Source organism: Miscanthus floridulus, chromosome 5 (assembly GCF_019320115.1).
Source record: "Miscanthus floridulus cultivar M001 chromosome 5, ASM1932011v1, whole genome shotgun sequence".
In the NCBI taxonomy this organism is placed as follows: domain Eukaryota; kingdom Viridiplantae; phylum Streptophyta; class Magnoliopsida; order Poales; family Poaceae; genus Miscanthus; species Miscanthus floridulus.
Genome location: NC_089584.1, coordinates 133,973,447 through 133,985,947, shown reverse-complemented (window position 1 = coordinate 133,985,947; position 12,501 = coordinate 133,973,447).

The window sequence follows — 12,501 nt, the reverse complement described above, 5'->3', positions numbered from 1 at the left end:
CTTATAAGCTGCGCCGGTGTAACGGATTCGTCAACGAAGAACAAAACTCTGGTTTCCCCCCAAAACTTCCCAAACCCACGGACTCTGTCGTGTTCCGTCCTGTTCTTCCCAAATTCTTGCTACAATTCCCCCTCATATTCCATTCAGTTATCTTAGATCATAACATAGAAGCCAGGTGAGCATGAGCATGAGCAGCTATTTACCGGTGTTTCCGCAAATCGCCTACTCGTGCAAACTGGCTTCCTTAAGGGCAATAAATCCCAGGAATACATGTGTTTCTGTCAGTGGCCAAGTGCTACTGATCGAGTCACTGCACCAGTGATCGATACCTATAGTTACCAACCGAGTCTTTTGTTTGGAGTCTCGGTGTTTTGTCTGCAAGAATCAACCGAGTGAACTCGTCCAATTTTACCGTGGAGACTGGACAGTGGGTTCTGGTCCCCGTTGATCAGGTTTTTTCTCTAGCCATATGTTAAGGAAGCAGTGCTGTCAGTTCACAATCTGGTGGACCATCGATATAGTGAGTTGAGTCCAGTGAGTCAAGGTGTTTACTCGTTCAATTCTACAAGTTGGAAGGAAACAGCGGTTGCTTACTGTAATAGAAAACGCTAGCGAATGAGGCACGGTCATAGTGAGCTATATATAGTGACAGTGCAATACAATACATGCTCCTAGTAATTGATCAATTCATAGATGGAAGTAGGAGAATCTTGGACTTGTTCCCCTATTGTCTATTGACTTCGCCACTGTTTATTTACTGAAGCTAGAAAGAAATCACTACCATTTTCATTGACCTTGCAGTACAGTGATGACTGAGCTATGCTGCACCTAGAGTCCTAGACACGGTTGGTCGGATACCCTGCCTACTAGGCATGACGCTACAGTTGTTAGAACACCAAATAACAACACTTTCGTGCTCTACTACTGAACAGCATACGTCACGTTTATAAAGCAGCAGAAGCATACACGTATAGAATGGCAAGTCTCAACCGCACCATGTGCCTTTGTGCCTTTAGCAATGTACGTATGGATACGACGACGCTACAGTTTTTGTGATCATATGTCATGTGAGGACAGGTGGATGTTAAGGCCTACCGAACCGTGGCGGTTCTTGCCAATGCTATCTTTGTTTATATCTCGCCATTTTCGCCGCCAGTACACCTCGCCTAAACCTTCCTGACTGTGCCTTCACAACTTGCATGCGGCACTACGTTCAATCATTCGAGTGATTAAGTAAAATATATCTCCATCGATGATTTGCTGCTGTTGTTTAGGTTCAGGAGAAGTTGGAAGCATTTTTTAACTGAATAGTACGGGACCGTGCCAATAGTTTGTCGAAGATAATGTTTTTGTACTTCTGAATTCTGATGCCGTCCCTACTGAATATAAAAACAAATGTTTAGCGTCCATCAAGAATCTTTTCTGCACCAGTAATGCACCAGCTAATGGCTCTGTTCGCTTCGATCTCTTATAATCCGTCTTTTTCAGCTTATTTTTTCAGCTAGAATAGTGTTTTTCTCTCACAACAAATTAGTCGGAACAGTGTTTCGATTTATTTTTTCAGCGAAGCGAACGAGGCTCAGCTTCCTCTCCTAAAAGTTCTCTGCCCATCTTTATTTATTTGCAAAATGATGGTGTCTGCGTTTGTTTGTTTCTGTTGGCTCGAATAGATAACAGGGATCCTTTTATAAGCTACTACTCCACGTCTTAAATAAACAGATCATAAAGTAAGCTACTTTCTCAGAGGCAATGTAGCATCGCTTTTCAAAGAAAATATCCACATTTTTAAGATACCACGAAAGGAACTGTTCCTTTTGCATTAAAGAAAATGAACGTGCAGCACAATTTGGTGAACGTCTTCTCGTTTCAGGAAACTTTCTTTGTTGAGTTTTTAATCGGCAACATGTCCTAATTTGTCAATCCAACCATAAGCAATCGATATCCGTGATGAGAGGAGAATATAGAATCCAGCGGTAGGTATACGGGGAATGGGAACCCCATAACCACCTCGGCTGTTGCCAATACTCTTCCCCAACTCTTCTATTCTTTGCACTGATCTCACCAATAGATGCCTCGGGTGACCAAAACTTTCTGCATAACAAATTCACGCGTGGAAGCACCTTTGATTCCTGCTGCAAAAACATGCACTAGTAGATTACTCTCATATCGAAATCAGCCACGCGGTATCTAACTAAAATATTTCCAAGTTTCTCCTGTTTCTGTTCCATCATTGATGCTTGGTAAATAATGACCCCACACATGACTCAACTCTGCATGCAGAACAAGTCCTGCCTGACTCCTGTAAATAAAAAACACTGACTTCCATCCTAAATAAACAATTTTAAAAAAACAAAACTAGACTCGAATCTGCTCATCTGTCATCTCCTTTTTGCAGCCATTTTGACTTCCTCAACTGCTACACTGACTTAGCTTTCGTCGCATATTCGCGTCGTCGGAGTTGTTACGGTTCGGGCATGCATGGCTTTCGCGCCAACATTGACGGGCGGGTTTGTTAAGACTCTCCCAAGATCAGATAACGTGCGCAGGTATGCTTAAAAATGTTTGTTATTGCATCCGTCGAGCCGTGTGGGTTTCCACTTTCCAGATCCTACGTGCGCGCGACTGCGATTGCAGCACTGCAGCAGGCGCATGCAGCTGAATGACCTGCGATGATAGTCAGAGCCCGCCTAACCGGACTGACCGTTTCAGCCGGGCCTGAAACAGTTAGAGATTATCGTGCATGATCCATCCAGGGTCAATTCTGCTGCGCTTTTGTATATCCTGCAGTCGTTTTTTCCTAGTTTCACGACCCTAATCCATGCGGTCAGATTGGGAGAAGTCGGGAACGAAAGGTTCCGGGTTTCACTTAGCAGCCCCGGCCACTCCTCTATATCCAATCTTTGCTACTGGGAAGCATCATCCAATTTGACCGGACTGAAGTTGATACACTGGAAAATCAATAGATTTACAGTCTTGAAACACACGCTGAGTCACGCAGTCCTGTTAGATGTGTGCAGTTCTTATCGTGAGTTCTCCATTCTTCACGTTCTTATCGAGAATTCTTCAAGTCCTCCCATGTCAGCAAAGGAACATAAAGCCTCCATTCTTCAAGTTCAGCCTTCTATTCAGCACTGCAAAATGATCTTCAGGAAAGAGTTTGCTCAGGTTATCCTTAGAGCAAAACAGAAATGTGAGCCTCTTATCAGTCGTCAATTGGCTAGAAGCTTTTGTGTAATTATGTTGGTTTTCTTTGTCTCCTTTTTTGTTTCGTGATTTTTTTGTAAGACTCTTGGTTTTGTGAATTCCAAAGAGTCTTACAAACACATGTGTTTCCTTATAATTTTTTTTCCCCGCAAATGTTTCGTCAATCACAAACCAAGCTTTCCCAGGAGAGAGCCTCGGAGACCTGTGGCCCATATGACAAGTCGTACAGCCCAGGGCAAGCAAAGAGGCCAGGGCCGAAATTACCAACGCGACCCACGATACCAACGCTCCAAGACCACATGTTTACACCAAAATTTGGTAAGCTTATTCTAGAAAGAAAGAGATCGGTCGATGATGTCAAAAACAAGAAAGTTTTTTAATTAAGGAATATTTATGAGCCGACCAAAAAATATTATTTAGTAAATTTGAGAGAGACACGGCATCCAGGTACATATCAGGATGAAAGAAACAAGGTCACGTATCAAACAAGGAAGCTTTATCAGCAAGGATTTTCCGTAAGGGAAATTAGAGTACATGTATCTTGATATTTCTTTTTGTTATCTAGTTGTGTTCGTTTAGGACTCTTGTCAGCCCAAAGTATAAATATAAACCCCCGGCTATTGTATGAAGGACATCCAATCAATCAAATACAATTTATTTTTTTTCGGCTCTATGTCAACCCTTAGGAGTAGGAGTAGTGTAGATCTCGACGAGTTCTTCAACAAGCAAGGCTGCATCGGTTCGGCCGACCTCCGGCTTGTCTGTAAGTACCGTCATGGCTTATACTTCTGTTTGTACGGCTGCATCGGTTAAGTTCGAACTCCACTGCGAACTCTAGTATAAGCTAGTTATCAACTCTTATCTAGTTCAAGTACGGCTGCATCGATCCGGTCAACCTCCACTGCTCGAATTAGATTAAGGTCAAGTTATCGGCTTTACCTAAGAGTGGCGTCCTACGGATAGATTTATTAAGTTATCGATCTTTCCGATGTTCTTATTGTTATTAGTTTACAGCAACATCAATCTGCCCCTGTCAAGATCGATTTAGATCGGCTTTATATCCTTTTAGTACGTCATTTGCTTTGTCACAACACGATGTTTCTTACTTTGAGCGACGGGTTATGTGTTCATCGGCTGTTTTTACTTCGATCTTGATCATGCATAGTATGCGGTTAAGGCATGTATGATCTTGAAGAGGTTTGCTGGTTAGTTAAATCTGGTCTATAGTTCACTATTATGGCTGTAACGATCTGGTCGATCTCCACTGATGGCACTGTAGATTGGAGGATGCTAGTTAGTAGATTTGTTCTCGATTAGGCATGACCTTAACTGTTTGCTATGCCTGTATCGGCTAAATAGCCGATCGCCTATGCTTTAATGCTTACAATATGTTCTCATGATTCTGTTAAATGTGAATAGATCTATGTCCTTTAAAGGTTTGATTTGTTGTCTTTTTCACGGCTGCCATCAATCCAGTCGAACCCCACTGTTAGAGATAGCAGGTTAAGTCTGATGAGTTCATAGGTTTGTCCACGTGAAATGGTCGATTGTTCACACGGTGTAGTCCCTTTTCACCCGAATCAGCTATTTCAGCCGATTCGCTTGAGCTTTCACACATATAGCGTGTCTTCCGAAAAGCCTGTCGATGTATAGATGGTTTTACGGATTCTAAGATTTTAGTTTGTTATTATCATCATAGCTGCTATTGATCCGGTCGAACCTTACTGTTGATGGTAACAGATTAGATTCAAAACGTTTGTAGGACCATTTGTATTAGACAGTCGATTCTGTGCGTGACATATCCCTTTTTCTTATTAAATTTATTGGCTCTACACTACGTATTGATCGAATCTAATTTAGCCAGTGATGTATCTCTGACACATACATGTTAATAGATCAAGGGAAAGAATTGTTAAAATTGGGTACATCGCAATTGTCATTATAAAATCAGTCACAACCCGCGAGCGGCACACTTGGAACTATCTGGACAAAAATCGGCATGTTCCACCTTAAATTATTGATAAACTTTCTCTGCTTGTCAATTGTATGTCAAATTGACTGGCACGCCACGGGAGGAACTCACATGATCGGCTAACCCTGCGTTGAAGTCAAGCGGATCTTCAGCCTTGCTCCGTCAAGCAAATCCTTCCGGCTTGCTGTGTGTCGACATATTTTCGTATCGACACACGTTTTGGCACGCCTGGTGGGACCACAATCATTTGATTAGAAATCAGCTAAATCAAGCACACCTAACACCCTGGTTAATGAGCTCGAAAGGATAAAAAAGCTGCTACTCCTACACTCCACCACTCAAAAGAGCCACTATGCTATTTGGCGTACACGAAGATAGATTATTATCAATCAGCATCACATAGATGGGTACCAAAGTACTGTGTTGCCATTATGCTACACCAAATTAGAGAAGAAGCAAATTCAGTTGTCTCCCCGTATCATCTCAGTTATCACGTAACTTTAGGGAGCAAGCAAATATGTTCTGAATGGATTTTGGTATTAAAAGCAGGAGCCGATATTGTTGGAGTATTGGGCCATCCATTATAATAAATCAGATTATTCAGCAAATTCGAACCACATGACACTGTCATTGAAAGTCTCAAGGAGAAGGTTCAAGATGGGCTGCTGGAAGTAAACCATGAATTTATTACACAACCATCTAATTTATGCCAAGCACAAGTTGTCACCCTATTGGCTTGTCACAATCAGCCAATAGCAATAAAAAAGCAGAAGTTCAAGTCAATCAGCCCAAGAAGAAACTCTGTGTGGCAGGCCGTAGGCTGGCTATTATCTCGGGCAGAAGGGCACAATGAAATCAGAAAGCGGTGAAGAAACATTACCGTCGGTCCCGGTAAAAATCAAAAAGTAGGATCGACAGCATCCGTAAGCTGATTCAGCGGGCCCGGATCTAGATGGTACGACAGCTATTCTCAAAGCAAATGTGGAGCAGATGCAAGCAAACAAGGTTAGAAGCCATACGTGTGTGGCAGAACCGTTCGAAATAGCACACTTACGGAGGCGCTCGTCTTCCGCCAGACACTAAGCACCCCGAAAGCAAGCTACAGCGGGCGGTATCCGTCGGGCACACCCCAAGGGAGAACCCAAAAGATCCACATTTTTCCCAAGGATCCAATAATGAGAACGAGTTACTTATCCATTTCATACATCAGAGTTTCTTAAAAGTACATTATTACAATACCAAATATCAGAGTGCGGAATGATAACAGCGGAATTTAAAAATAACATCTAGCGGTAAGGGGCGAGGATTCCGTCTGAGCCCGCCAGAAGGATCCTCCACACAAAGGTACTCTTCAAGCATCACCTGCAACAGGGGTAAATAAATCCTGAGTACACAATGTACTCGCAAGACTTATCCGACTAGTGAGAATAATTTCCCGACTCCAAGGAATATGAGAAGCTATATGGCTTGCTGATTTCTTTTGGCAGAAAGCAATACTAATAGTGAGTCCTTAGTTATGTATTATAATTATCAGCCGTATTAAGTTATCATCTAGCCAGTCTATATAAGCACATATTCTACTTTCAAGCAAGAGTTGAGCAATCAGTTCTATTTCTTCTCCTTTTAACTTTCAGTTCTTACTATGGTGCTAAACCGTAGACAAGACGTACCGGGTTTCCCGGTGATTCGTGAATCAATGTGCCCAACTGGGTGCCTCGAAGACACACGCCCCGCTTCTACCCCAGGCACAAGCAGGACTAACCCATTACTCTCTTGTCCCGGGTGTTTAGGTCCCCGTCCAAACTTGAACTCTAAGCCCCCACATCCTGAGTCCTAGACTCAGTGTGGTGCAAGGACCTCCACCACCTCCTCTTCCTATCAGTCGGTCCGGAAAGAACCGGATCCACGACAAGAGAGCAACAAGTCTTCCCTGCGCCCATACCTAAGTATGCGCTCGGGACAATAAATCTGTGACTTGCCCACGATGCCTTATGCAACGACCGGTCCTTAATCGACACGGACAAGGAAAAATGTAACCGAGCTATGCCCTGTTGGCCGCAGGACACAACCCTTTACACCCACCAAAACCCAACCATATCTCTGCCCGGTCACCATTTTCCTTTCCACCATTTTATCATGAGTGATCATATTTATCACCTATTTGCGAGTAACGGCAGGTTACTCACGCTACCGATATCCTGAGCATAGCAGCTACTCAACCTGTACTAGTAGGACTCATAGGTAGATATATTTATGCATGTAGTTTTCGTAAAATGCCTATAACGTAAATGCACATCATATATATATTCAGTTATTATTCAAAATAAGGGTTATGCACTGGGGCTTGCCTTCAGCGGGCACGGTGTCAGCAAAGTCAGTGACGGGCGGCTCCGGAACATCCTCCTGTACGAGGATCTCCTCCTCATACTCTTCGACGACTTCGTCGTACTCCTGCTTGCCGAAGGTCACGATCTCCAGTGGCGCGTTCTCTATATGCATGCAGTGATGATGATGCAATGCTTAGTAATACAGCAATAGCAACTCTTAAAATAAGAATACATCTACCAAGCTACTAAGCTAACTCTAATGACTAATACGCAAAGTTACCTATTATTCCCACTAAACAGGTATGAAACATTTCATGTATTATCTTAGCAACTAAAGGCATCCTTATTGCTGATATCAATTTACTATATATATGATAAAACAAGGTGCACTAGCTACCATATTTATCAACCTATTCTAAGACTACAAAAATTACAGTGAGCACATAATAATACAATGAACCTACTGTAAAAGAATTCTAGGGCTAGCACTTCTACCAATGCATCATAAAAATTCATTCTCTAAATAACCATAATAATAATACGCATCTTGAAATAATAAAGTAATCCTAAAGGTATCACTGAACTATACGAACTAATTACACTAACGGATAGATCATGAATTTAGGAATCTAACAAAATTTATTTCACAATAAATAAATAAATTCAAATGAGCTCTAGAGTTGAAGAAAATGACATTATTGGAGAAGGATAATCATGCTATTGGACTTGTTGACTTGCACATGACTGTGGGTCTAGAAATACTAGAAGAGACCATGGGTCAAGAAAATAATAGAGAAGGAGGATGAAGGAATTCTTGTAGGCTAGCTACCTAGGAATTGAATGAAGTGTCGCCTACGGTGATCGGTGTGCGGAGGCAATGCAAGAGGAGAGACACTAGGGAGCTTAGCAATTGCTTGCCCTGCATGGAGCGGAGCAGAACCATATATAGCACTGATTGTGGGTGGTCATGACAAGCTAGGTAGTCTGAAAGCATGAAACGAGTTGGCAGGGTTGTCCTCTGGCTCCATGCCATGTGCGGTGGTGTGGTCTTTGGTCATGAGAGAATTAATTCAATGATGGACTTTGAGTGGTCTTGGACTTACGAGCACATCAGGACTGGAGTGTGCTTTGGGCGAAACGTGCTTGGCGGTGGCACTGGTTCATTCATGCCGGTCAAGGAATTAATGGGGGAGGAGACCATAGGTCAAGGAAATATTAGAGAATGAGAAGATCAATTGCAGACTAGCTATCTCAGCTGATTATTGCTCGGGGAGAAATCGATAGACGCAGCTCTCTCGGGCAAGAACAGAAGAACTTGATTTGAGAGGAAGAAACAAGTGAGCAGCGGAGCGGGATGGCTATGCGGCTCGGCGTGTCCTTTTAAAGACAGGAGACGCAGGAATGGAGAAGCAAAGGTGCGACAGCGACGCGTCGTAAGGTTAGTGGCTAACTAGCTTGCTTAAAGGTAATAAAGTGTCACGGGAACGACATGTTGCTGTGGATGAACAGTGTTTTCCTGTGGAGCTACAGTGATATCTGCGCTGCTACGGTACTTCCTCTGACGCTGCAGTGTTTTCTACGGGGTTACACATTGCTGCAGTTCCATGACGTGCTAGAAGGGCGATGGAATAGACTTTCCATGATTATGAGAGGAAAAGGTGCTGGTGCCTTCATGTAGGTCAAGAGATTAAATGGCGGAGAACAGCAGAGAATGTATCGCAGTTGCTTTCATATGTCTACAGTGATGGCGTTAAGAAAGGGTGCGTGCACTGATAATTTAGCAAGGTGATTAGCAAGCGAAGTAAAGGTGGGGTAATTAGAACAACGAGAGATGACAGTGGCGCATCGCGAGATTGATGGAGATATAAATCTTGTCAAGTGGTATGCTAATAATTAGTTAATGACAATAATTTATCATTTGACTTTGTGGCTATGGAGCTCTCACGTGGAGAGAGATGATGTGCTGGAAGGACAACTTGGACAAGGAATAAATTAGAGCTCAATTTGAGAATTGGTGCAATAAAATTTAATTTCTCATTTACCACATGCAATAATACATAAACATGATGATCATGACATGGTTTAGTATTTTGATTAAGGCGTAACACCGAGGGTGTTACAAATCTACCCCCCTAAAACAAAATCTCGACCTGAGATTTCATGTGCCTAGTGTGAGAAGAAGGTAGGAATTACATTTTGACGCAGCAACTAACTATCACAACCAGAGAGGAGATGGGGGTAATGATTTAATAGGTAACTCTCTTGTTCCCACATGGCTTCAGCCTCAGAATGATTTTGCCACTGCACCTTGTAGAATTTTACCACGCTGTTCCTGGTCACTCTTTCCTTCTCATCCAAGATTTTGATAGGCTGCTCCACATAAGTTAAATCTGGCTGGAGGGGAAGTCCTTCCATTTCCATCACTTCATCAGGAACCCGCAAACACTTCTTTAGTTGTGATACATGGAACACATTGTGTACTGTAGATAGACTATCTAGAAGTTGTAGACGGTAAGCCACTGGACCACATTTCTCCAACACCTGATATGGACCCACATATCGAGGGGCTAGCTTGCCATGGATGCCAAACCGATGCACCCCTCTTATAGGAGACACCTTGAGATATACATGATCTCCAGCTGCAAACTCCAAAGGCCTTCTTCGCTTATCAGCATAAGTTTTTTGTTGGCTTTGAGCTGCCTTCAAGTGACTTTGAATAATGCTTACTTTCTCTCGAGCCTCTTTTATGAATTCAGGCCCAAACTATCCACGGTCCCCCACTTCAACCTAGTTGAGTGGTGCCCTACACTTTCTTCCGTATAGAGCTTCAAATGGTGCCATGCGGATGCTTTCCTGATAGCTATTATTGTAAGAGAATTTAGCTAACTTCAGGCAGTCATCCCACCTCTCAGGAAAAGAAATGGTACAAGCTCGCAACATGTCTTCGAGCACCTGGTTCACCCTTTCTGTTTGACCATCAGTCTAGGGGTGATAAGCTGAACTGCGGAGGAGACTTGTCCCAAGGCACTCCTGGAGTCATTCCCAAAAATGAGACATAAAAACCGATCCCCTATCAGAGATGATAGTCAGGGGAACTCCATGTAGGGTCACAATCTGATCAAAGTATATCTCCGCATACTTCCCGACAGTATATGATGTCTTCACCGGAATAAAATGAGCTGACTTGGTGAGGCGGTCCACAATGACCTAGATAGAGTTATAACCATTGGTTGTGCGGGGTAAACCCACAATGAAATCCATGGAAATATCCTCCCATTTCCAAACCGGAATGGGCAAGGGCTACAAATATCCTGAGGTATGCATGTGATCTGCTTTAACCCTGCCACAAGTGTCGCACTCCGCGACGTGTCGGGTGATGTCCTGCTTCATGTTAGACCACCAGTACAAGTGGCGCAGATCATGATACATCTTGTTACTGCCAGGATGAATAGACAACTTTGAATGGTGAGCTTCATTCAAAATTTTTCTTTTCAGCTCTTCATTGGATGGAACCACTAGTCTATCCTTGTATCTCACGACTCCATGTTCATCAACACTAAAGTGAGGGCCACGCCCTTCAGCCATCAACTTCCTGATGTGAGAAATCTCTTCAGGGTCTTCCTTCTATTCTCGAATAATCTGCTCCAGCAACTCTAAGGTTAATGCAATATGAGCTAGCACCTCTGTGTGGTGGAGCGACAAGGGTATTTCCTCAACCTGATGCGACTTACGACTCAAACGCATCATCCACCACATTGGCCTTTCCTGGATGATAATGGACTTCCAAATTATAATCCTTTATTAATTCTAACCATCTCCTTTGCCTCATGTTCAGCTCAAACTGAGTGAAAATATACTTGAGGCTCTTGTGGTCTGTAAAGATATGCACTTTGTTGCCTAACAGATAGTGCCTCCAAATCTTTAGAGCATGGACCACAGCGGCTAGCTCTAAGTCATGGGTGGGGTAGTTCACCTCGTGCTTTTTTAGTTGGCGCGAAGCATAAGCTATCACACGCCCATCTTGCATAAGCACACACCCCAGCCCCATCTTCGAGGCATCACAATATACATCAAAGGGTCGGTCAATATCCGGTTGGGCCAACACAGGGGCAGTGGTTAGAAAAGTCTTCAGAGCTTGAAAAGCTTCTTCACAGGCTAGGCTCCAGTCAAACTTAGCTTCTTTTTGGAGCAGCTTGGTCATTGGCTGGGCTATCTTAGAGAAATTAGGAATGAAACGCCGATAGTATCCAGCCAGACCAAGGAACTAACGAATCTGATGCACAGACTTGGGAGACTTCCAATCCAATACATCTTGCACTTTGCTGGGATCTATAGAAACGCCTTTAGGTGTCAACACATGCCCCAAAAACTGTACTCGATCTAACCAAAACTCACACTTGCTGAATTTAGCATACAACTTGTGCTCCCTTAGTCAAGTTAATACTATCTGTTGATGTCGGGCATGCTTTGTCATTCTTAGAATAGATCAGAATGTCATCAATGAAAACTACCACAAACTTATCTAGCTCCAGCATGAAAATTGAATTCATCAGGTACATGAAGAAGGCAGGAGCATTGGTGAGACCAAAAGACATCATAAGGTACTCATACAACCCATACCTAGTAGAGAAAGCTGTCTTTGGTATATCATGTGGCATGATCTTGATCTGATGATAGCCTGATCAGAGATCTATCTTCGAGAACACCTTGGCACCAGCTAGCTGATCGAACAAAGTATCTATGCGAGGCAAAGGATACTTGTTCTTAACTGTTACCGCATTAAGAGGGCGGTAATCCACACACATCCATAGAGTACCATCCTTCTTCTTTACAAAAATGGCTGGGTACCCCCATGGTGAAGCACTAGGATGGATGAAACCCTTGTCCATCAATTCTTCTAGCTGCTTCTTCATTTCAGCTAGTTCTCTTGGAGCCATGCGGTATGGGCGTCTGGAGATAGGAGCAGTACCCGGCTCTAGCTCAATGGAGAATTCTACT